Below are 14,811 nucleotides of genomic sequence, written 5' to 3'. Positions count from 1 at the left end.
ATGATGCACCTAAGTTATTGTTCTTATTGGAACAAGGAGGTTAGTCTGGTCTCTGATTGATATATGGCTAGATTACCTCGCTGCCACCTTACCACCTTCTCTGTGAGTGACTGCAGTGTGACCTAGAGGAATGAGTCCCCTAAACGGAGGGTGGGGGGGGGGTTGCAAATGAGTACAAAACAAATCTGGTCTATTTCTTGTTTTGATCCACTCCATCTATCTTTTACATCTTTGGCTGGCAGCAGACGGTGCAGAAGGACTGCATGCCATACACATCTCATGGCTGCCTGGCAGAAGATGGTACAATAGGACTGCTAGCCATCCTCATCTCTTGCCTACCCAGCAGAAGATGATGCAATAGGACTGCTAGCAATCCGTATCACCTGCCTGCTCACCATAAGATGGTTCAATAGGACTGACTGCAGGACTAAAGAGAATGACTTGATCAGGTCACTCCAAATTTAGTCCCTGAGCCCATGTCTGACCAGGTCGTCCTGATCGACCTCACACAGGCAACCAGGAGCACCTCGGACATGACGATGACGGCTACCAGTCCTATTGCACTGTCTGCTGCCACAAGGCAATGGGTTGCTGCTGCTGTGTAGCAATGCAGTACCACGTCTGCCAGCACCCAAGAGACATACGGTGACAGTGAGCTGAGCGGGCTCCATGCTTGCCGTGGTATGGCGTCTGCACAGGTAACTCAGGAAAAAAGGCGCGAAACGGTTATCTGTCCTTACTTTCATGGAGGGAGGGAGGGAACGGGAGCCTGACAATATGTACCCGGAACCACCTGCGACAATGTTTTAGCCCCATCAGGCATTGGGATCTCAACCAAGAATTCCAATGGGCAGGGGAGACTGCGGGAACTGTGGGATAGCTACCCACAGTGCAATGCTCCGGAAGTTGACTCTAGCCTCGGTACTGTGGAAGCACTCCGCCGAGTTAATGCACTTAGAGCATTTTCTGTGGGGGGACACACAATCAAATAGATAAAACAGATTTCTAAAAAACCGACTTCTATAAATTCAACCTAATTTCGTAGTGTAGACATACCCTTAGTGTTACTAATAGGCCTCGCAAGTTTATGCATTTGCAAAACAAAAGGCATCACAAAACAAGTATATTTACTTCCTACAAGTCCAGTATTGTTTTCAGATGAGTAGAACTTGAGAGGGCTTTCTATGGAGTACACAGGCCTGATCCTATGCCCATCTGAGTCAATGGGAGTCTTTCCACTGTTTCAGTGGGCTTTGAATTAAGCTGTATCAGCACAGCCATGCACGAACCCAGAGATATTACGCAGCGCGAGAAGAGGACTCTCTTCCTTTCCTAGGGTTGCCAACTTTCTAATAGCAGAAAACTGAACATCCTTGCTTTGCCCCTTCTCTGAGACCCCACTCCCTGCTCACTCCATTTCCCCCTCCCCCACCTCACGCACTTTCTCATTTTCACTGGGGTGGGGCTGGGGATGAGGGGCTTGTGGTGCACGAGGGGGCTCTGGGCTGCGGTCATGGGGTTTGGAGTGTGGGAAGGGGCTCTGAGCTAGGTCGGAGCCCCCGTGGCCATCACTCTGCCTAGGAGCCAGACATGAGGGCCACTTCCGGGAATTGTGGAGAGCCTGCTAGCCCTGCTCCGCCGGCAACTAAACTTTTAATAACCCAGTCGGCAGTGCTGACTGGAGCCACCAGGGTCCCTTTTCGACCGGGTGTTCCAATCGAAAACTGGACACCTGGCAACCCTATTTTCCCCCTGGTCCAGGGACTCAGAGAGCTGCCGCTGCAATGTTTGTTGGACATGCTCGTGAAGCAGGAAAACGGACTGTGTCAACTCTCCGTCTTTGCAGAACACAATGAATCATAGAAGATTAGGGTTAGAAGAGACCTCAGGAGGTCATCTAATCCAACCCTCTCCTCAGAGAAGGACCAACCCCAACTAAATCATCCCAGCCAGCGCTTTGTCAAGCCAGGCCTTAAAAACCTCTAAGGATGGAGATTCCACCACCTCCCTAAGTAACCCATTCCAGTGCTTCACCACCCTTCCAGAGAAATAGTTTTTCCTAATATACAACTTAGACCTCCCCCATTGAAACTTGAGACCATTGCTCCTTGTCCTGTCATCTGCTACCACTGAGAACAGCCTAGCTCCATCCTCCTTGGAACTCCCCCTTCAGGTAGTTGAAGGCTGCTGTCAAATCCCCATTTCTTGCACAATTTTTGTTTCCAAAACTTTTTTTTTTTTTTTTAAATCCACTTGTTTTTTACTTTTAGAAATGTTGGCTATTGAATTCTGAGTTAAGCCTTCCAAAACTTTCTGGTAACATAAAGTAGACTACAGCTTTTAGTGATCTGTATGGAATGTCTTTGGAGGTTGAGGTCCAGATCCTAGAGAACAAGATATGCCTTTGAAAATCACCAGCACAACTGGCATTGATTGGCAGTTTCACCAGAGAGGCCAAGCATCAAACAGACCATTGAGTCCAAGGATTGAATTAGACCTCTCATCCCAGAAATGGTCCAGCCAGGGTGGGACAACAACATAGCAGTCCTGGGAAAATTGGTGCTTCTACTAACCAGGCTGTAGCTGTTTTCTGTATGAAAAAAATCTATAATTTTAAAACAGTAATACAGTACACCACAAATTCATTTTAAAAATATATTTTTACTTTGTAAAAAAGTAAAATAAAAGACTTCCTTCCATTTTGTAATTCAGAGTACACCAGGCTCTGGGAAAACAGTATGATACGTGTAATGCTTGATTAAAGGCCTCGTTTAGATCTGTGAAAATCCACTGATTTCCATAAATTTGCATGGATGTAACTGAGAACAGAATTTACCCTGAAAGATTTATTGTAGCTCTATTTAGATGCTCATATCTTGTTGTTGTCCCCCCGCCCCTCCTTCCTTCCACTGTCCCCAAAGGAATCTGAGCATTTATTTACATGCGTTTCTGTAAGTACTGGAGTTATTCCAAAATTGCACATATATCAGAAAATGAATGACTGTTTGGTTATTTCATTTACCAAAGGTAAATGAAGCAGATATTTATGAAGTCATTGGGAGGTAAATTATCTTCAGTTCAGCAGGTTAATCATTAATATTTGGAGGATTTTTCTTGCCCTGCTGTATTAGGAGGAGAACATCACCCGACAGACATTTAAATTGTTTTATTTAACTAAAACAACGATATGTATTCTGGATTTTTTTCTTCAACAGCAAACATATAATATTTTAACAAAACAAGCATTTGAATTTAGTTAAACATCCAATTTTTTTAAAATCAGGTTTGTTTTTCTTTGTTTAACTAAAAATAGTTAAATTAAATATTTTTTAAAAAATAGACTGTCAGCCAGCTCAACATGAGAAACTTAAAATATTGGCTTCTGCAGCTAACTCAATTGTCTTCACCTTCATTTTCCTGTTTGTTCATAATCTGGGAAAGAAAAACAAGATATCCTGCTTTTTCAGGTCCCAAACGATTTCTCAGTTTGGAATGAATTAGTCCAAAGGAAGAAAATATTCTTTCTACAAGGGCAGAAGAAGCTACTGCCGTTAAAAGTGAGATTATCACTTCAACAGACTCTGAATCCAAGGGCTTAAGTGACTTCCACCAGTTCACTGGTGTGACTTTCTTTAAAACATTATCAGCAAACGTATATTTCTTGAATGGTTCACCTTTAGCTCTGAAGTTTATTGTAGTTGCCATTGTGGAGGGATTATTGCTGGATGTCCATGTCATAACCAACTCCTTTTCTTCAGCAGTTAAGGTTTGACCTTGGTACTGAGTATTGAGACTATTTGCAAGAAAATGAGCTGGAGATAGTGCTTGTCCCATTTGTTTTTTAAAAGCTTGTAATTTAACTCTGTCATTGCATATGTCTCTTTTTAAGATCTCCCTCAGTTCCTTGCAAATTTCAACAGCGTCAGCAGTAAAACAGCTATTTCCCTGCATTTTGTTCGAGGCTACAGAAATAGGCTTCAGGGTACTCAGCATGTGTTCAACGTTTCTCTTACGCCCAATGTTAAGAACTTTGGCTGTGACAGGGCCCTCTATTTTTTCACGATTTTGTTCACAAACTGTGATCAGATTAGGCCAGTTCTTGATATAGTGCCCAAAACAGTCCACTAGAGTTCCATCACACGTGTTGTGGGAGAGTTACCTTGGTTCCTCCCACTTTTTTCAAAGCACCTGCTGCAAAATGGTTGTTATGGAAGTATTTTGCAATTTCAACAACATTAGCCTTTATTTCTGGAACACTGAAGTCTTTGGCTAGGAGGTGCATCAAATGAGCACTGCAGCTGTATATTATTAGCTTGGGACTCTCTCCTAAATAATTTCTTATCTTGGATACATTTGTAGCATTGTCTGTGACCAAGCTGCATACTAGACATTTAAATTTTGTTTTCCACAGTTCGGTATAGCTTTTACTGCTACTTTTTGTAAGTATTCTGCTATGTGTGCATTTCCTCATGTATCAATTGTTTCTGTAAGGAAGACCTTCCCTCCTTCTGTTGTCACACGAGCACATACAGCAGGATCGCTGGGGACATTGCTCCACCCATCAAGACTCAGGTTAGCAATTTTACCCTCTAGACCTTTTGTACACTGCTCAATTTCTCTTTCATACACTTTATCCAGCAATTTGCCTATGACATCTGGTCTTAATGGCTGAACCATATTAATGAAGTGTGGGTTCTCAGTCGTACAGAAAGGAGAGTTTGTTGCATAAACAAATCGGGCAAATTTTTCATCAATTACCTCTTTTTGTAATCTGCTGGTTCTTATCACAAATTTATCTATGGTTGTTTCTGGGTGATGAGGATTTTTTTTCTTTTTGCTACATGTGATATACTGTGGCTATGTGACATACATGATGTGGCTGAAACACTATCATTAGCAGATAACTCTGAAACTATAGAAAATGATGGTGATCTTGAAGGTGGATAGTCTTCAGAATCCTGTATGTTGTGGATGGATTCTCCTAAACAGAATAGGTCAATGCAGTTATTCAATTATTATTACCATACTGCTCATTTAGTATTACTCATTGCATTCACTGACACTCAGTACTACTTTAAAGGTGAAATTGAAAAGGAAGATCTGCCTATTTCAGCTATTTATTTTTTATCACAACTGCATCTGAAATGATAGTACCATTGAGCAAAAAATATAGCTGTTACTCTAACATGAGAATTCCAGAAGAATAGTCCAGAAGGAAGACAGGCAGTCCTTAAGAACGAAGTATGAAATAAAAAAAAGTTTACCAGCCTGAAGATTCTGCATTTTCAGACATATTCCTTTCATCGTCTTCAACATCTCATGATGTTGTTTCATTTAGGCAACCAGGCCTTGCATTTCATTGTTGCACTGTTTGCATTTTGCACGCGTGCCTGTCTTACCCACAGTACAGGAACTTTATTAAAATATTCCTAAAAATATTCTTTTACAACTTGCTGCCATTATAGATTTTTCCTTCTAGTGAGAGAATGGTATGGTAGATCTCAAATCAATGAAGGCTACGCTCGGAAGGACCTCAAGACTTCTGGAATATGCTGCTCAAACAGTTCAACTTTTGTTTCTACTGCCTGTCCCTCCTTTGTCACATTTGTCTCCAGACTTCTTCTCCTTATCCAGATCTGTTCCGCCCCCAACAATCTTCTATTCATTGAACTTTCTGAAACTTTGCACTTTTAGAGACAGGGAAGGAATTGACTCTATGTACACAAATTTGCAGAGGGACAATAGGGTTGAGGTCTGTTATTTGTCCCCTCTATATGTTGTTTGTTTATTTAAAAACATTTTTGCTCTTAACATGCTTGTTATCTCTGGAGACACAAATCCACAGTTTGAGAAGTGCAAAACTAAGCATCTCTGATAGTATCTTCTAGACTGAGCACTGAGTCCCATTGGGTAGATAGAAAGATTAACCTAAATAATCTATACAGAAGCCCCTGGAACTCCATAAGATTGGATCCCTAATCCATGAACTATTGTAACTCATTTAAAAACTTTTCTTAAACATTACTTGAATATATTGTTTCATTCTATAGAAGTAGAATTTATAATCCCTATTCCATGATGAGATATCTTTGAGCTATAATGTATCTTAATTAAAACTGTAGCTCACGAAAGCTCATGCTCAAATAAATTGGTTAGTCTCTAAGGTGCCACAAGTACTCCTTTTCTTTTTGCGAATACAGACTAACACGGCTGTTACTCTGAAACCCTTAATTAAAACTATCTTTCAATAGGTTTGTTCCTCAAAAAGCATTTTATCAAAAAAACCAATTTTTATCTACCCTGTTTATAACTGTATGGTAAAATGAGAAAGTAGGCAATTTTTCAGTAATAGTGGGCTCGGACACTTGTATTTTTGTGTCTGATTTTGTAAGCAAGTAATTTTAAAGTGAGATGAAACTTGGGGGTACACAAGCCAAATCAGGCTCCTGAAAGAGGTACAGGAGTCTGGAAAGAGAACCACTGTACTAGGTTGTTAATAGATTTCATTACTTTACTGGAAACAGTTTTATATAAAGATGGGTTTCCATTTTGTCACTGAAGCACTTGAGACTTTTTTATACACTATGGTTTATTGTGAGCAAAGAAAATTGATATGTATGTATATTATCCACATAGTACTGTAGCAAGTTAAACCAATAAAAGTTGCTTTTGTTCTACTGATAGCCTCTAGGCATCAGGGATTTCCAAACATCAGGATTATTTCTTGACATCGTGCTTGGCACTGTACAGAACATTGGAGAAAACCGTTTCTTAGAGGCAAATGTAAGATAACAGATCAGGTTTTTTTGTATAGGGTTTTTATAGGCTGTCCAGGGTCGAAGAATAGATATCTGGAGGTGGGGCCACTGAGTTCTGTAATCCTCAAGTGACCAAGCGTATTCCCTTTTGAGTGGGCAGCTAGAGAGGGACTTACCTCTGTGCCCTATGAAGATGATGATCTATCATGGCTTTTGTGGTCATAAGAACGGCCATACTTGGTCAGACCAAAGGTCCATCTAGCCCAGTATCCTGTCTTCCGAAAGTGACCAATGCCAGGTACTTTAGAGGGAATGAACAGAACAGATAATCCTCAAGTGACTCATCCCTTGTCACCCATTTTCCAGCTTCTGGTAAAACCGAGGCGAGGGACACCATCCCTTCCCATTCTGAGGCCTTTCAGAAACTGCTCAAGGAGGAAGAGATCAGTTAAAGGGTTTGTCTGCACTAGAAAGGGTTTGGCAATATAGCTATACCAGCAAACTCTCCTAATGGGGAGACAGCTTATACCAGCAAAAGATATATTTTGTTGGTGTAATTTATACCAGTTCCCCCAAACAAAATAAGCTATGCTAGCAAATCGACACTTTTGACAGTATCGCTTCCACTACACTAGAGCTTTTGCTGGGATAACCATGTAAGATAGGGGTGTGATTTTTGTCAAACACCCAACTTTCCCAGGTGCCAGCAAAACTTTTAAGTGTGGACCAGGGCAAGATGTTAGCAGTCTGCAATTCATGAAGTTGACAAGCAGCTTGTTTCATTAACAGAGAGAAATATAATCAACCCATTGTGAGAACAAAATTAAGTGCATTTATTTCAATACGATTTGTGTCTCTGCCTTAGAGCAGTGTTTCTGAACCACTGGTCTGGGGCCTCCTGGGGGGCCACGAGCAGGCTTCAGGGGGTCTGCCAAGCAGGACCAGTGTTAGACTTGCTGGGGCCCAGAGCAGAAAGCCAAAGCCCCACTGCATGGGTCTGAAGCCTGGAGCCTTGAGCCCCCTCATCCAGGGTTGAAGTTGAAGCCTAAGCAATGTAGCTTCGTGGGGGGCCCCCTGTGGTGTGGGGTCCCAGCCAATTGCCCTGTTGGCTAACCCCTAATGCTGGCCCTGGCTTTTGTATACAGAAAAAACAGTTGTGGCACACATGGGCCATAGAGGTTTTTATAGCATGTTGAGAACCCCTGCCTTAGAGCACACAGTTTAGTTTAAAGGTAGAAGAAAAAGGAAAAGGAGTGGGGCAAACTACATCTAAAATGTAAAAAAGCACCTTTGGTGCAGTCATGTATGTTTGATAGTTACTTAGGGCTTGACTACACTTACATTTTATAGCGCTCTAACTTGCTGGCTCAGGGGTGTGAAAAATACCCCCCCTGAGCGCAGCAAGTCAGAGTGCTTTAAAGCACGAGTGTAAACAGGCTTCGAGCATGGCTCCCAGCGCTCGGAGCTAATCCCCTCATGGAGGTGGATTACCAGGAGCGCAACCACACCTGCTCTTCAAAGCACTGCTGCGGGAGCACTTTGAAGTTTCCAGCGTAGCCATGCCCTCAGTCACCTGTTTTCTGTTAAAGCTTAACTAGTTTGCCGAACTAATATCTATCCATACAACTGAAAGCTAAAAGATCATGTATCTCCTATTCTGAAGGACACCAAAACTCCCTTCTTCAAAACTGAGGTTTTGGAAAATTGTGTCTCTCATCATAATGTGCACTTGCTGTGTGTGAGAAGAGTACCTTGATACTTTTTTCTTGAAGACCTGATACCAAAGCAGTCAAAGACTTGAATATTTCATCCTTTTTGTGTGTTTCAGTTTTACCTGACTTTTTACCTTTTATCTCTCATTCTCTGAAAGGTCACTGTTCTAAAGGACTTTTAACTTCTGTTGGTTGTAATGGTCGCTGTATCCTCATGTCTCTAATTGTGTGTGCTGTATGTATTGCAAAACAAAAATCAATGTTTGTTCCTTTTCAAAAGGAAAAATCCTGCAAGTGATGCTTCAAGAATCAGCAAAGGCAAAGTAACTGCTCCTTTTATTCTAATTTTTAAAGACAAAAGGACGACATCTCAGTTGTCTGAATGTTTTAATATTCAAAACTCGCAGCCTTATTTCTATATTTCAGAGTAGCTATTCTGGAATACAAGTGACTTTACTTCAGTTATTCTGGTAACAAAAGTGTAGTATTTATTCTGGAACAGTGTCCACATGGGCAACATTCTATGAGGACAACTATTGTGGAATCATTCCACAGTAGCTATGCTAATCAATCTCCCCACTTAGTCAATCCCTATGTCTATTATTTTCCTGTGAGGCTCTTCTTATAGCAAGGATGAAATTGGCTCCATGTAAATAGTATTTACACTTTTCATTGAAATTCAAATCTACATTAATGATGAATGGGAAAGCCATTTATTTTTAACAATATTAAAATCCTGCTCCCCCTCAAAATTATCTACTTAGTACAGGGGTCGGCAAACTATGGCCCACGGGCTGAATTCGGCCCATCAGGGCTTTGGATCCGGCCCATGGGATTGCCACCCCCGTGGCGCTGTGAGCCCTGCACCACTGCTGGAAGCAGTTGGTACCACATCCCTGCAGCCCCTGGGGGCGGGGCAGGGGCAGAGGGCTCTGTGCGCTGCTCTCACCTACAGGCACTGCCCCCCGCAGCTCCCATTGGCCAGGAGCGGGGAAATGCGACCAATGGGAACTTTGGGGGAGATACCCTCAGGCGAGGGCAGTGTGTGGAGCCCTCGCCGGAGCCACCGCCCCAGGGGCCACAGGGACATGGTGCCAGCCGTTTCCAGAAGCGTTGTGGGGCCAAGGCAGGCAGCCTGATTTGCGCCGCTGCACACTGCTGCCACCCTGGAGCCGCTACCTTACCCAAGTAAGCAGTGCCGGGCTGGAACCCACACCCCGAACCCTTCTTGAACCCCGCATCCCAACCCTCTGCTGCACCCCAACCCCCTGCCCTGAGCCTCCTGCCACACCACTCCTCGGCCTCAAGCCCCCTGCTGCACCCCGCACCCTCCTGCACCCCTGCCCTGACGCAGGGCTGGGCATGCGGGTTCCAGGGTGAGGCCACAAATGAGGGGTTCAGGGTGCGGGAGGGGGCTCCAGGCTGGGGGTTCAGGTACAGGTGGGTTCGGGCTCTGGGGTGGGGCTGAGGATGAGGAATTTGGGGTGCAGGAGGGTGCTCCTGGCTGGAACCAAAGGCTTCCGAGGGCAGGAGGGGAACAGGGGTTGGGGCACAGGAGGAGGTCAAGGGTGCAGGCTCTGGGTGGCGCTTACCCCAAGCAGCTCCCAGAGGCAACGGCATAGCCCCCCTCTTCCAGCTCCTATGCAGAGGCATGGCCAGGCTGCTCTGTGCACTGCCTCATCCACAGGCGCCGTCCCCTCAGCTCCTGGAAGCAGCAGCATGTCCGCCCTCCAGCTCCTACGTGGAGGCGTGACCAGGCGGCTCTGCACGCTGCCCTGGACCCAGGCGCCGCTGCTGCAGCTTCCATCGGCCCTGGTTCCTGGCCAATGGGAGCTGCGGGGGTGGCACTTGGGGCAGGGACAGCATGCAGAGCTCACTGTCTGTCCCTACACAGAGGAGCCGGAGTGGGGACTTACTGCTTCTTCCGGGAGCTGCATGGAGCCACGGCACACGCGGAGCAGGGCAAGCTCCTGACCCTGTTCCCTGGCAGGAGCTCAAGGGCTGGATGTAGCCCATGGGCCATAGTTCGCCCATTCCTGTTCTGAAAGAACAGTCAGTTCAGAAAACAGAGCCTAGAGTTTAAAGCTGACCTCACTGTGAGATACTTATTTCTTCTTCATAACCCCTTCATACAGTGATTTTACCATTACAATAGCTTACTGAATGGGAAGTAGTCCAATGTGACTACTCAAGTGCTTGAAGTTAAGCATGTAAGTGTTTGCAGGATCAGGACCAGGAGTTTCTCAATTTCTGCTCTGTATTTTGTTTTTGCTTATAATGGGCTAATTGATTTTGTCTAGTTATTCCCTGAAAATAGACAGCTTACGTTTGGGTATTTTCAGTTAGAGTTAAATATAATAGACACATTATTCATTTTAAAAGATGAAATGACATAGTGGCAATATAGATTAAGACTAAGTAGATAATTTTGAGGGGGAGCGGGATTTTAATATTGTTAAAAATAAATGGCTTTCCCATTCATCATTAATGTAGATTTGAATTTCAATGAAAAGTGTAAATACTATTTACATGGAGCCAATTTCATCCTTGCTATAAGAAGAGCCTCACAGGAAAATAATAGACATAGGGATTGGCTAAGTGGGGAGATTGATTAGCATAGCTACTGTGGAATGATTCCACAATAGCTGTCCTCATAGAATGTTGCCCATGTGGACACTGTTCCAGAATAAATACTACACTTTTGTTAGCAGAATAACTGAAGTAAAGTCACTTGTATTCCAGAATAGCTACTCTGAAATAACTCTACTAGCTGATTTTGCTAAGTAGTTAAAATCATAATCTCTATGCAAAGACTTATATTTAAGGTTTAGATGAGAGGCATTGTGTGTCGGTTACAAGCCATGAAATTGGGATAAGGAAAAAAGGAGGACGAGGATGACAAAAAGAACTCATGCAGTTCTCTTGTGTGTGCACAGATTTTTTGATTTCTTACCATCTTGCACTGTGACTGCTACTCCAACAGATCATCCAAAATCATCTTATTTTTCTGGACCCCCACTTAATGGTGGGACTGGATACTCTTCCAAGCTCTGCCCATATAAGAAATTACTTAGTATATTGTGCAGATGTTCAATATGATCACCTGTGTCATCTTATCTGGCTTTCCTTTCCTGATACGTGTATGTTCCTTTGGCATTCTTGTGCATGTCTCTCCATGGGAGGGCTCAGTGTCCTCATTGGGCTTTGCTAGGCTCCTGGGCTTGGCTTTTTCCTGATTTGGGGGAAACAAAAAGTGGTGATAAACTCCCTAGCTTTCCTCACTTGTGGCGCCAACATGAGCGGTCATTGTAGATCTTCATAACCTGATCCTTCCTCTCCTTTCTTATTTGAATTAATGAGCAGTGACATGGTTACCAATGTTGATATTTAAAGGATTATCACTGAGCATCTGAATGCTTATTGAGATGAATGGGGCAGATGTGACAGTCTGTGCAGATTACATCTTTCAGCATTTCCCATGCTGGCAATGCAGGGAAAAGTCAGTACGTTGGTTAGACTTGTTTCACCATGTTTTGAGGCTATCTCAGAGGTCACAGCAGCTAGAGACTTACTTTAAAAAATAAATAAATATATGCTGCTATTCTGGAGAACATGAAAAAGATGCCACTATGTCATGCAGCTGTGTACCAGTGCAATCCTAGCCCTGATCCGTAGCGATCTCTGACCCCTTCATTCCCACTGTGATATTCCTTGTAGCTGACACCTTACCTGACCAACCTTTCACCACCTAGGACAGATTATTTTTCACCACGGACTCTAAACCCTACTTTGAACTGAATTTGAATGTGAGATAAACGAGATTATTAGCAAGAAGACTTTTTTTTAGTTCCTTTGCACTGCACGGCCAGTGGAACTTTAGTTCGGTCTTATCTTTGTGTAAACTGAAGATGGGAAAAGCCTGGAAGTAACAGTGAAATGAACAAAAAATAAAAGCACTGCCACTCTTTACAACTGCAGGGGAAATCCTAATTTATTTATAAGACACTAAACATACAGGGCCAGATTCACAGCTGGGCTCAATCTGCATAGCTCCTTTTAAATATAATGGAACTACTCAAGTTAGTAACTATCATCCTGAGTAAAGGGGTTCACAATCTGGCCCTTACCTATTACCATCACAGAACACCAAATCAAAGGTTTAAGTGCAATAACATATTGGCATTTTCACAGAATGTATTGAATGAGAATAATTAAGCTTTATGCACTCCATGAATCTATTCCTATTGATCTTTTTTGGTACTTTCTACCAGATTTTTTTTAATTTACCAATTGAATGTATGAGCCGCCATACTGGGTAAGACCAAAGATCCATCTAGCCCAGTATCCTGTCTTCCAGCAGTGGCAAATGTCGGGTGCCCCAGAGGGAATGAACAGAACAGGTAATCATGAAGTGATCCATCCCCTGTCACCCATTCCCAGCTTCTGGCAAACAGAGGCTAGGGATATCATTCTGTGTTATAGATATATATTGAAACTATCATCTGAGGTGGAACTGTAGTAATTTTTTTTCTAAATAGGGAAATAATCCTTCTGAATCAATACTGGAGCTGTGATATTTTTAATTTTTTTTCCAGAAATTTAAAGGGAGTTAGGCACCTTACTCGCATTACATTTCAGCTTGAGTCAGACCCCTTTAAAGGTTCCAATCTTATGTGTAACGATTAATGTACTAGCTTTAGAGGATGCAGAGACACATAATTAGGTAATGGAAATGGACTTGTAAATTCATTTAATGGTGTTAAGCATCTATCTGTTTAAAACTATAGACATTTAAAACTGCTTTGAATATTAGGCAGGTCACAAATTTTTACAAATGCTAATAAATGATATTGGCATGGTGGCTTCAAAAGAGTTGTGTTAAAATCAGAATTTGTCTTATTGTGTAAGCTGGAGAAAAACGTATTAATGTGCTCTACCAGATTTTATATGATAGCAGTTTTAATGATTAGTTGCAGTGCATTGCAAATGCAAAACTTGCTGAAGCAGCTAGTTGTGTTTTAATAGATCATTGACCCGTCAATCAGACTCTGACCACTTCAGAGATAAGAAGCTATGTTTCCATTGGTCTGAGTACAGCACCCTTCTGCAAATTGAGAAATGGTGTAATCATTAACAGGAGTAATGGATGTGAGCATTCAGGTTTCAGCTAGTATCTCTGAGTTTCAAGTCCTATTATCTTTAGTGTGATTAACTCTTTAACCTATGTGTGCATGACCAAATGTGTTGTAAATAGGCATTAGTTCTATGACAATGGTACATATGTCAGCAGGTACTCAGGTGGCTTTTTGATCATTTTAAAGGTCTGCAATCTTAATAAGAAATTCTGATTTGTTTCTTTTTTTCAGACTTGTTTCTTTGAGTGCAAAACATGTAAAGACAGAGAAAGCACTCCGGTAGTGAAACTTATTGAAGTAAATAAGTGATAGAACTACCTACCAAAGAGAGTTGTTTTAAAGTGCCATCAACGCATTCAGATTTATAGAGAGATTTTTCCAGAACCTCATTAAAATATTACCTATTTTTCCATGTGAATACTGATTATGTAGAGCTATTTAATGTCGTCAAAGTTCAGTGCATTTGATGTAGTAAATCACTTGGGTATTGCCAAAGCATATTGCTTTATTGTGGCATCGCTAAATGAATCAGGGAGTAGACCAAAGGCTGATAATGCTTCTTCTTAATCTTCCAAAGTTCAAAAGAACATAAGAAAAATCACAGTGCAAAAAGCTTGAAATGAAGTGGAATTAATTTCTTTACCTTACTCAATAATTTCTGTAACCTCTCCTTCTTAATTGTGTGTTTGTGATGTAATTTATTTACTGCAGAAAAAGTGTGAGGATACAAGGTTCATCGTATAGAGGTAGATGTTAGTGTAAATTGAGGCTAAAAAAGTTATGCTTTCAAATAGGAGAATACCTGAATTTACATGCAGATATTTTGCTTTATCAGCAAAGATGAGAGAAAAAGAAATGGAGAAGAAACATGACAGTTTTAATGAGAAGTTGCTAAAACATTCCCTAACTGAGAGCTTGCCAGCTCATAGCGTAGATTTCTGATGTTTTGAAAACTGCTTTGTCATTTAATAAGAACCAGACATCTTTAAAGCAATGCTATATGTTTAAGTTGCGTACATTCTGCATAGAGCAAAATTTATTCCGAATACGTTTTCATGTACCAAAAAATTTGTTTCAAAATAGATGACTTGCTAGAGTAAATGACATCTTCATGCAAGTAACGTTTTGTTTCTATATTAAAAGTTGACAAAAAATCATCAGATTGCAGTCTCATTTAATCCACTTCAGGGAAAGCATTTAATGTAA

General features: G+C 42.0%; 1 protein-coding gene across 9 annotated transcripts in view; it reads left to right on the top strand.

Moving 5' to 3' along the window:
• SHLD2 (shieldin complex subunit 2) overlaps positions 1–14,811 on the top strand; it is a 75,959-nt gene that overhangs the window by 19,827 nt on the left and 41,321 nt on the right. For 2 of the 9 annotated variants that reach the window (XM_073353339.2, XM_073353337.2), the window contains exon 3: positions 4,492–4,572. The exons of 6 other annotated variants lie outside the window; for them this stretch is intronic. The gene's annotated coding sequence lies outside the window, so the exon portion shown is untranslated. Of the gene's footprint in view, positions 1–4,491; positions 4,573–12,741; positions 12,871–14,811 lie in introns of all 9 variants that reach the window. One more of the 9 variants, XM_073353338.2, reaches the window with a different exon arrangement.

The sequence above is a fragment of the Lepidochelys kempii genome, chromosome 7, assembly GCF_965140285.1.
Source record: "Lepidochelys kempii isolate rLepKem1 chromosome 7, rLepKem1.hap1, whole genome shotgun sequence".
Lineage (NCBI taxonomy): Eukaryota > Metazoa > Chordata > Testudines > Cheloniidae > Lepidochelys > Lepidochelys kempii.
This window is presented reverse-complemented; position numbering and strand designations above follow the sequence as displayed.